Genomic DNA, 11,199 nt, shown 5'->3' with positions numbered 1-11,199 from the left:
CCTTATTGCCTGTCCTTCAGGCATCTTTTCCCCCCCTGTGGCTGTCTGCCTGGGCTCTGGAGATTAACTTTGCTATCAATACGCTTGAGTTTTGTTTACAAACCATAAGAAAAGTTCTTTCTGAACTCCCACACTCAATCTTTCTCTCTCACACACAAACAGAAGAGACTTCACTTAAGATGCTCAAGCTTCAGTATAATTGTTTTTGTTACCGGGGGATGTCTGGTTCTGTTCTGTCTCTTTAAGTGAAGTTTATGGCCTGAAAGGTAATTGATTTGCAATGGTATTTAAGACAAGAGCTGGAGGATACTGCTGTGCTCTTCTGCAGTACAGTTGCCTGGAGAAAACCACTGCTAAAGCAAAAGCATTGACTTTTTTTTGTGATGTGGTCTCTTCTGATGCACTCAGCAGGGAAGAAGTTTGCTCTATTTTTACAGAATTGTCTGCTATTTTTACAAAAGCAGTTTGGACATTGCACAGTCTTGCAAGTTGTGCTATGAATTAGGCAATGGGTGCAGGAAGGGAGGGCAGGACGCTCCATGCTTTTGATTGCCTCCCACTTCTTTATCTTTTTGCATTGGATTAGGTTTAACTTGTTTTATTTTTTCCCAAAGAAAGGCAGTTTTAAGAAGCAGTCAAGCAGGGCTGGGGAATCTGCTGAGGTTTAGCTACATGGTATATAATGGCACTATAGGAGGCATAAATGCTTTGGTGATTACAAGCAGAGACAATGCCAGGATAATATTAGGGGGCAGGATTAGAGAAGGTAGACAGAAAGATTTTCCTAATACACTCTAGTCATTTCTACAATAGGTCCATCAGAAAAACGTTGTAAATTGAAGTTGGCTGCAGATATGAGAGAAGACAAATGCCTCAACATCAATGGCACATCTTCTGCTTTCAGCAGAGTTTTAATTTCACCCACCCTCTATGGAGCAGGAACACAAAAGCAATTGTTTTTCTTAGCTTCAAAAAAATAGTCATGCAGGAACAATCTCAGTAAGATATGTGAGCAACCAAATGCAGCAAACTGTTCTTGTAGCTCATGGGGTTGTGTAGGGTCTCCATCCCAGTAACTTTAGAGTACAGATACTTCCCTGGATTAAAATTATGGAGAACCTGGAATGAGATACTACTGCAGTATGAACAGTAACAAGCAATTTGATCATTTCATGCAAAGACTTCTGCCAAAAGCCAGCAGATCTTTTCAGGGAGAGTCAGACTGCTAAAAATCGGTGTCTACGAGCTTTCCAGAAATCCATCTATGCAGCTAATGAATTCCCCAGGGCACAGAATATCACTGAGATGTACACTGGGACTCCCGGTTACTGCATGCTAGGAGAAAGCCTGTCCTGGGATTGATGCAAGTGGCATTGATGCATCAAAAATCAGGGTGCAACAAGGACATTGTGACAGTAGGAGTTAGAAATTCTTTCACTTTGCAGGCATGGCTTGCCAAGGGAATATCTACCATACACTTTAACTCGGATGAATTTTCCTTCTTATTCTATGTAACTTAAATCTAAGGGCGTGTGACACGATAAAGAAGTTCTCTGCCTCCAAATAAAACTGAACACCTTCTGTCAGCTTTCCTCAGAAATCATGCTGGGAATCTAAGGCACAGGTAAATAAAAACTGCTCTATTCCACCACAGCACAGATCAGGACAAAATCGGAAAGTTTTGGATTGTTACACAGGGGAGCAGCTGATGGAACTGGGATGGATCAGTCCAGAGAAGAGGAGGCTCGGGGAGACTTTATTGCTCTCTACAACTGCCTGAAAGGAGTTCATGGCGAAGTGGGGTTGGCCTCTGTGCCCAGGTAACAGCGATAGGAGGAGAGGTGATGGCCTCATGTTGTTCCAGGGGCGTTCAAGATGGATATTAGGAAAAATTTCTTCTCCAAAAGAGCAGTGATGCAGTAGCACAGCTGCCCAGAGAGTGGCGGGGTCACTGCCCCTGGAGGTGATAAAGAACACTGGAGATGTGGCACAGACAGACGTGTCAGTGGGCATGGGGCTGTGGGTTGGGGTTGGACTTGGTGATCTTAGAGGTCTTTTTCAACCTTAATGATTTTATGATATTTGTAATGATTTCTGAACTGACACTGAATGATGTCCTTTCTCCTATTACAGGGAGTGACAGATCCTCTGTGCTCTCTTTCCCTCTCCACCTTAAGTGGAGAAGACTCCTGCCCACCTTAATCTTTTATATACTCACTGAATAATAACCTTTTTGGTCATTCGCTCAGGAAGGATTTGTCATTCCAATACTTCATTAATCCTATAACATAAAATCCAGAAGATATGTACATGGCTGAGAAGAGGCATGTAATTCCTTTGGTAGTATTCACACTTAACTATAACACAGAGTAAGAGCAAATCAGTTTTGAAGCGAGGTGTCAAAGCCACTCTTCCACCACTTTTGGGGATCACTGCCACCAGGATGTTAGTTAGGCATGGGGAAGAGATAAGGCTATTCCAGCAGATCAGAACTCTCTGGGAAACCCTGAGCCAAATCACTGCTACAGCAGTGATGTGAATGCAGGGAAATACAGTTTATTGGTGTAAGTTTGGTCCATCCTTTTGCCAGTGGCTCCACTTGGTTCAAGAGGCTGCTCTGAATGTTGCTGGAGACGCTCTGCCTGATGCTCAGGGCACTGTCCCTCTTACAAGTGGTTTTCTGAGGAGTATTCCCACCCTTTCAAACACCCGTGGAGAACTGCTTTTGTGGGATTATTACAGAACTTCCTGGGGAAAAGACAAATCAGGCTTTTTATCTGCTTTTTGGCTTGCCACAAGCGAGTCCCAACTTCCTGCCACTAAAGGCACTTCTGCTTCTCTCTGCTCTGTCAAAGGACTTAAGATGATCAATTTATAATGTCTACAGAGTGCTAGGATGAAAGGATGTTCTGAAAATGCCTTGGATGAAAAGAAGCTGTAAAAAAAATAATAATCTTTACTCTGATAGACTGATTACAATCTATTGTGCTGTGGATTAGCGGGTGAGTATTTATTCTGCTTATTTTTTTATTCCTATGTACAGATGCTCTGGACCACAATGACCCCTTTGAAGTCATTATTGGCTCTTGCATCCATGAGTAGTATGGAGGGCACATTAATAAACTGTGTATAGAAAAAGACAATGAAGTCCCCAAGAAGTCATTAAGACTCTATTGTGTCAGTCTCACTGTGGCCCACAAAAGATACTGAATATGTAAAGCTAAAAATATCCTTCGGAAATGCTGTTGACACAGTTATTTTACATTGGCAGCAACATCTTCCATCCACATACACATGCTCCCCTTGCTAATCCTGCTCAGAGCAATCCATGTTCTGGGAATTATCTGTTTTTTCTTGGGATTCAGATACCTCCAGTTACCAGCACTCTGCCAGCACTTTGCAGCTTTGTTAGGGAAAAACAGGACCACGTATTTTATTCCTGCCCTATATTCTCCTACATATCAAGTGCTGCAAGACACCCAACTGATGACTGCTGTTGTGTCAAAGGGCTGTCAGCTGAAAAGAACAGAGCATAAAAATATGGGAAGGGAGCAGGTATCCTCACTTCTTCTGTCCTTTTGGACCCAACAGTGTCCCCACCTCTCAGCCCCTCTGCTTTCTGTACCCACATCCACGAGGGACATTCAGCCCAGCAGCAGAGGAGTTGAGCTCAGGTTTTTCTGGTGACAGCAGCACTGACACTGCCTCCTTCACGTTAGCAGGGATGCTTAAAAGAGCTGATCCCAAAGGTAAGGAACCTTTGCAGAGAATGGAGGAGCTCAGCTGACTCAGAGCTCTGGCTCCGGGCTGTCTGCAGGCTCAAGCAGCATTACCATGTATTTAATGTATCTCTCACAACCACTGGGCTTAGGGACATTTTTCCTTCTTTTAATAGAAGCTGAAATTCTGCAATTGCTAGCTGAAATGAAGACTGAGAGAACGTACATGTTCAGTCCTACATTAAGAGGGCAGCTCATATCATCTTTAGGGTTTGTATCACTGATAAACAAAGAAAATAAAGCAACACACTCTAATGGCCCATTTGTATTACAAAAAGCTGTATACCAACCCAACAGGCCTACCCACACACCCTTAACTACTCCGATCCCTTCCTGGAAGTGCATTATGCTTGAAAGGTATTTCATTGTAGAGGGCTTATGGAGTCCTGTACCATGAAGCTGTCCCAGCTCTGCATGTTCTAGTAATGCAAGAAGACGTTGGAGAGTGTAAACAAGCACTGAAACAAGCAGGAAGGTGGGAATTGATGTGATATCCATGCCTGCTTTTCCATTTCCTACTAAAAGAGGATAAGATCCAAGATATTTCGCTGCCTCTCTTGGCTGTGAAATCTACAACGTTATGTCTGACTCGTGCTGAGTAATGTGTATTGATTGCTTGGTTACAAGTTTTCTTGTTCAGCCCACCGCCAATAAAAAGTTTATGTAAAACAAGAGCTGAAGTAAACAAGTGGGAGACTGTGAGACGGAGAGTGTGAATGCACACAGGGGGTAAACGCTGTTTTTCTTTCCAGACATCCTATGCCTAAATGTTGGTGGCAGGAATTCATTTTTAAACGTTTGAAAGCCTTCAGATGAAGAGGTTTTTCTTTTGTTTTGTTCCGGCCCGGTGTTCTGTTTTGTTTTGCCTTTGTTTTCCTACTTGCTCATGTACAATTTTTCTTAGATAAACAAAGCACCAGAATATAAAGGCAAAAAGAAGGTAACAATAAAAATTTACATATGAAAAGCAGTGGCTGAATATTTTCCTGCTTTTAAAAGGAAGGAAAAAAGAAAGAATGGGGATTAACAAGTAGAGAATAGAGTTGGTGGAACAGCCTTCAGGCCTGGGTTTCCTAAAGGAAAAGAGTGGGATCTGGGGGACAAAACCACCAGCACTTCTCTCTGCTCACAAGCGGCTTCTGGGCTGAAAACTATTTAATTACCACTACTGAACTTCTTGCATACGACTTTCTTCTCTAGGATGAAAACGAAATGGGACCAGCCTGTTTGTGAAGGGGAACATTTCCCTCTGCTAACAGCTTGACAGAGATCCACCCAATTTGCTTCCTAACAGCTGGAACTGCTCCCACCAGTGAGTAGGTAAGGACGTAGACGCAGGCAATTAACGAGGCTTGGATGATGGACCAGCCCTCCAGGATGCCGTTATGGGATGGTACAGTGTCACAAAACAGAGATGATCCTCTGCACTGAGCCCGCCCTCCTTGTGAGCTGCCATAGTTGCTGAGTTCCCCTGCAGAATATCAAGGATATCAGTCAGTCTCGAGTTTCCACTAACTTTTCTAGGCCTCAGACAGTAATGCTGTGGAGTTAATTTCATTCATTTAACCAGGGGGAAGGGGGTAGGAGGGTGAAAAATAGACAGAAAGAATTTTCTTTTAGATTGATGGATACAGGATGCTACGCTTGCATCCCCAGTACACTCGGCAGTGTCAGCACTCACAGCATCTCAAGCTTGGCAAGTAATGACTTGCTTGGTTCAGTGGTCAAACTGAAGGAAAATCAGAGACGAAAAAAAAAAAAGAGCTTCAAGGTTATTCTACAAAATATTTTGACCCAAGACAGAAAAAAATTATCTTCATTTTAGGACATTTTAGGACATTTATTCCAGTGTTTTTTTGCTTTCTTTTCTAATTAGCAGAGGATAAAGAGGCCAATTTTAAGAAGTGCAGTTTCAGAAGGGAAGGTGGAAGACTTCTGGTGGGAAACAAGTGTGAGAAAATATTTTGATCTCTCTTTTTGTTTCTTAATTTTAACTTTGTATTTTTGCCCTAAGTGAAACTGTCCACATGCCGAGTTTGTGTTGGCAGGCAGTGGCACTTTCCCTAGATGCCATGTATCAGTGAATTAGACATTTGCACAAAGAACGTTACCTTCCTCTTCCTTCATGATCTTGGTCTTGCTGAGGTGAAATGCAAGCAAAAAACACTCGAGCAGGTAAGAGGGAAGTGGCTGCTGGAATATCAACACCACATTTAAAGAGCAGAGTTGGAAGAGGAGCCAACATGGAGCACTCCTCTTTGTTTTTGTTTTTTCCCATACAACTGCTCCCCTTCCAGTTCAAAGGCTGTCTGCCCAGGGCTGATGCTTGGCACTGTGAGTAGGCAGCATTGTCCTCTGAGCTCCAGGAAAATTGGGGGCTGTGGACCCAAAGTATAACCATGGGTCACTAGAGGAGGATACCAGGTGAAATCAGAGGGCAGTGCTTAGCAGATGTGAGAACACTGAAAATAAGAAACAAAACCCCATTACCCACAACCATTATCAGCCTCCCTCCTCTTGGAATTAAAAACAGGCTATTTAGCTCATTCTAGTAGAACTTTTATTAAGAAGCTGTTGGATATTGGCATTGATAACTTGCCAGTAAACCCAGGCAGGGAGTCTTCTGTACCAAATCCCTTTTAGAAACAAAATAAAGATGTTGGTGATGTGTGTAACTCTCCATTAACCATGCTTAGTTTGAAAAGAATATATTGTCTCTGTTTTTTTTTTTTTTGTGATCTTGTTTGAAATCTTTGGGCAGGCATCACTGTATGATTAAATCACCTGCTCCACAAAGATGCTCTGTAATTAATTACAAGGGAATCCAAATTCTAAGATGGGAAGAAAAAAAAGTAAGAAAATAACTTCGAGGTGACAATAAAAAATTGCTTCAGCTGTGGAATGGCATTGGAGGCATGCAACTTGCTGTTGTCATTACACATCCTGCAATATGCACTGGATGAACTCCCTGTTGGTCATTGTTGGCTAACAAGAAGTAACGACATGGCAGCATGATAGCACCACAGCACCGCTGAAATGCAGCCACTTCTGGGCACAAATGTGATGGATATTTGTGGAAAACTCTATATGCAAAGGGTAGAAAGCAGAGAGTAGGAGAGGAGCAGAAAGGATCGCAAAAGCCAGATAATCCTTGCCAAAACCTGACAGTTCCTGTGGCAGATGTCATTTTAGACATGAACAATGAATCATTGCACCTTGACTAAAGAATCTAACTTCTGATGGCTTTCACTTGTTTTATCCAGTCACAGCACCCTTCCTTTGATAGGTACAGCAAATTCCTTGCACTGAATCAGGAACAAGAGGTTTTTGCTGTGTTTGAGTGAGCAAAAACCCAAATGATTCTCTTCCTAATTAGCCTAATGAGCCTTTTGGCTCTCACATGATGACAAGTAAATGAATTTGCCCTTTCCTTGACAAGTTCTTATGGGAATGATCTGAAGCCTTTTGTAACAATGCATCAAAAGTACAAAGTCATTAAAAACAGTTGTCCAACTATGAAATTAGTTATTGATTAATATTGCTTCCAGACAACCATATTGTTCATTCAAGAAAAAAAAATAAAAAAAATAAAAAATAAAAATAAAAAAAAAAATAGAAATGAATCTGTGTTCACATTTCTTCACGAAAGTAACTTATTGAGGCACACAAAACGTTTGGGATCCTGAGGTCATATCTGTCAGTATTCTACACTCACTTTCCTCATTTGGAGCTCAACAGGGGTCTTGCACTGAGAAGAAGTGGTTGATTACCGTAAATATCTCTACTAATTCCATCTTGATATCCCCATTCCCAGGTGCAGCGATCAGCTTCTTCTGGAAGAAACGTATCTAAAATGAGCAGAAGTGCTCTCCTGTGCATCACGGGGACGTTGTCATCTCCCAGGCTGTGATGCGTGGTTAAAAAAAGAACAGAGGGCTCCTAAAAGTAGCTGAAAAGCGCATGATCTGTGAATAGAGCCAGGAGACAACTGAGTCATCTCAAGTGCTACAGAGGGCCAGAAGAGTGGTTTTGGAGTGAATACGAGTGCAGAGCAGGCTGTGAGCAACAGACTAGTGATTTCCATGGTCAAGTGGGCAGTACAACAGATGTGTGCTTGTGCATTGGTATCATTCAGACTTCTTGTTCTCAGATTCTCTGAATGGAGAACGAGGAACATGATGGAGGAAAAGGATCACTGAGAAAACACTTGGAATCACACCAACCAGAAAGCCTCTGCTTTGCTAAGACTGGTAATTGGCAATGGGCAATAACTAACCTCCTACCACAGCGATAGCTGATAGTGACAGCTGCATGTTGAAAACAATTATGTATTTTGTACTCCACTCTGTTTCACAGAAGTCACATTTGCCAGTATGGTTCATGTTTCATTTCGCTCTGAGGTAATTGCCAGTCAGCAGCCATTTGTGGTCTAAGATGATTGGAAGTTTTAAAGCAGAATGTGGGCTTTTCCCATTTACCTACTTACCAAAACCAACATCTCTTGGGGAAAAAAAAAATCAACACAATAAACAACAAAACCAAACAGCATCTCAGAGGAGTCTGGCACACAAATGACAGTTAAAATGTTGCTCCACTATTACAGTTGCTTCAGAATGATTACTATCCTTCCATTTCATCCTCAGCTGATTAGTCCCTAGGCTCAATTGCTTTCAAATGAATAAAACACCATCTATTTGTGTTTTTGCTTCTGTGAGAAAAAAAAAAATCTACTTATTGTGATAAAAGAGATTGGTTTCGTCTGTGTGGGCTTTTGTTCTGAGGAACGCAATAATTTTCCTGGTACTGAAATTCCGATTTTGAGTGTCTTTAATTGGACTATTGTCTACTCTGTTGATTTGAGAATGGTTTGCATAACTGACCCAAACACCTCCGGAAGCTTAAACTGAATTTTGGAAAGCATTACAGAATATTTTTCCCGGCTTTCTTCTCACTGGACAGAAAAAGCTCAACAGCCCCAAGCGTAGTCGGATACAGAAACCCACAGGAATGCTAGTAGCTATGTTTTTCCCATCACCAGTTGTTCAGGAAATGCTGTACTTCAAAGATATCAGGTCATTGCCCTTTTTCAACACGAGGCGTTTGGATAGTTTTGAAAAATTTTCAGTTGTCATCTAAGATGAATCTTATCACATTTGCCCATTACTTCTAATCAAACCTGAAACATGACAGGCATAATTTGGATCGAGATATTTGGCATTTCCCAAACCTCTGCCATATGTCACTCAAAGCCATTGATGGGCACTTCAAAGAAAACCAGGGTGCAGTTTTGAGCAGTTCTCTACAAGTTTCTTTGTAGCAAAATTTCTTACTTGGAAGCCCTCTAGTTAAGCTTGCATTTCTGATAAATTTCCATGCGTTATTAACCTAATTGGACCCAACATATATTCTAAGATTCTCATTAATATTTTTTAACATGTTATGGCATCTTTACCCTTGAGCAGTCAACCAAGTTTTCATCTTCATAAAAATGGGTTCCTCATAATCGGACAATCCAATCATTTCCAGTCCATAAGGTAAATTTCCTCTGTATTCTTTGATTTTGCAGGATTTTTTTATTTTATTTTATTTTATTTTATTTTATTTTATTTTATTTTATTTTATTTTTTTTACCAATCAGCGTAATACATTTCACTTTATGGATTATTTGTCCATATACCTTGCTGCTATTGCTGGAAGCTTCTTACTGGAAAGGGTGCCAACTTGAGCTGGAGGACACGTCTAAGAGATGACCTCAGGCCAACTGAAAGAAGGTAGAGCACTTTAGGAGGATTGTTCCTTTTATTCTTGTAATTTAGACACTTCACTGACTCTGATCATCTTCAGAATGGATAAAATGCCAATGGTCCGTACTGAATGGTAAATAAATGGTTCTACAGCCCACTGATTGTTAGTCGTTCGTTAATATATCAGCATAGGGATAACACTGTGGAGACTAAATCCTGGACAAAACTGTCTGAGGTGCTACAAAAATAAAAAGAACATGAGAAAGATGACCCTAAGGTAAAAAGATTACTGGTGTTTGTTTGGCACTACGGTTGTAAAAGCAGCAATATTCAGCTAGAACAATTATTGGGTGGAAAAGAAAGCTTTTTTTTCATATATGTTCAGAATGCTTTCATTGTTATTATCTAAAATTGAACTATGTATATTATTTTAAGTGGGTAAATTTTTGTTTTGTATCCATGAAATTGCTACCACATTAACAAGATTTTCCAGGCATTAATGGATTGATTTCTGTATAATTGTAACTATATTAATTCATCCCAATTACCTCTAAGTAAAATTTAAATTAAGTTAAATTGAAGAAATTAAAAATGTTTGAAAACCCTGCATGGAAACCTTGAGGCATCATAAGATTGTCATTTCTCATCTTTAATGTCATTCATTTTGCAACTGAGAACACAACATAAGTAGTCTCAGTTCTCCCAAGATTTGCAAGCTGCTATTTTTCTGTACAATTGAAGGTAACTTAAAGTATCTCTATAAATCCAACTTGATTTTTTTTTTCCTTGCTGATGATAAAGGCTGTTTGCTCCTTTCCTAAGAAGGAAACAGATGTGTAGACGAGCCATTTGTAATGAGAAGATGCTCCTCCATAAAGACGGGTTTAAATGAATATGGGAAGCACTGCCATTGGTCTCATAGAGAGAGCCCTCAGAGTAAGCATAGAGGAAAGTGCCAGCCAACCAGTAGTGACCTGCAGCTCCTGAGTGCAACATTGCTCCAAAAAGCAGAAATAACCTTCTTCCCAAGGTTATAGCTAGGATTAGCCTTCTGCCAAGCTTGGTGACAAATCTGTGCTGAGATAGCTTTAATCTGATGCTGGGGAACACAACTATATTCTGGTTTAGCCAAGCTTTGAGTTGCTCATGACTGGGCTAGAAATACTTGAGTTGAAACTGGCTCTAAATGGCAACAGTTTGAACAGTTCTCCAAGGTTACAATTTACAGGTTAAGAGAGCTGGGAATATAATTGGGGATCTCAGCACATGGTAACTCAAAGTGTTTATTCATCTCTGGATCAATTGCTTCTTGAAAAGGCCCTTCCAAGACCACAGTTCTCCAGATCCTGATTTCTAGACACAATCAGAGCTCGGAAGGGCCTTGGAAGGCTCTGCATGTCCGTGAAGGTGAGCAATGAGCTGCTCTGAGATGGAGATCATGATTTATTAATGGAGGATGTCATGCTGCAAATCTGTTGGCATTTCACGACTTCTCTTTGGTTTCCTTTGTCCTTGAAAGCTCTGTATTCTTCAAGGTTGGCCCGGTGGTCTGCTCAGAGATATAACAGCTAACTAGAGCTAGCAGAAACCAGACAAAGTATTCAGTTTAGATCATCCGTGCTCTGAGAGAATTAGACGGATGCAGGTCATGCTGAGGAGAACCAGGGAAGCTGTTC

General features: G+C 41.0%; 1 long non-coding RNA gene across 1 annotated transcript; it reads left to right on the top strand.

Moving 5' to 3' along the window:
- The first annotated feature begins 4,637 nt into the window (after window positions 1–4,637).
- LOC128073532 (uncharacterized) lies at window positions 4,638–9,232 on the top strand. The gene is made up of 3 exons (XR_008202753.1): window positions 4,638–5,099; window positions 5,656–5,730; window positions 7,594–9,232. It is a non-coding gene; the product is annotated as an uncharacterized LOC128073532 (long non-coding RNA).
- Window positions 9,233–11,199: the final 1,967 nt, after the last annotated feature.

Source organism: Tympanuchus pallidicinctus, unplaced genomic scaffold (assembly GCF_026119805.1).
Source record: "Tympanuchus pallidicinctus isolate F22 unplaced genomic scaffold, pur_lepc_1.0 scaffold8, whole genome shotgun sequence".
Taxonomy (NCBI): Eukaryota; Metazoa; Chordata; class Aves; order Galliformes; family Phasianidae; genus Tympanuchus; species Tympanuchus pallidicinctus.
The sequence above is the reverse complement of the archived record's forward strand: the minus strand, read 5'-3'. Positions and strand labels throughout refer to the sequence as shown.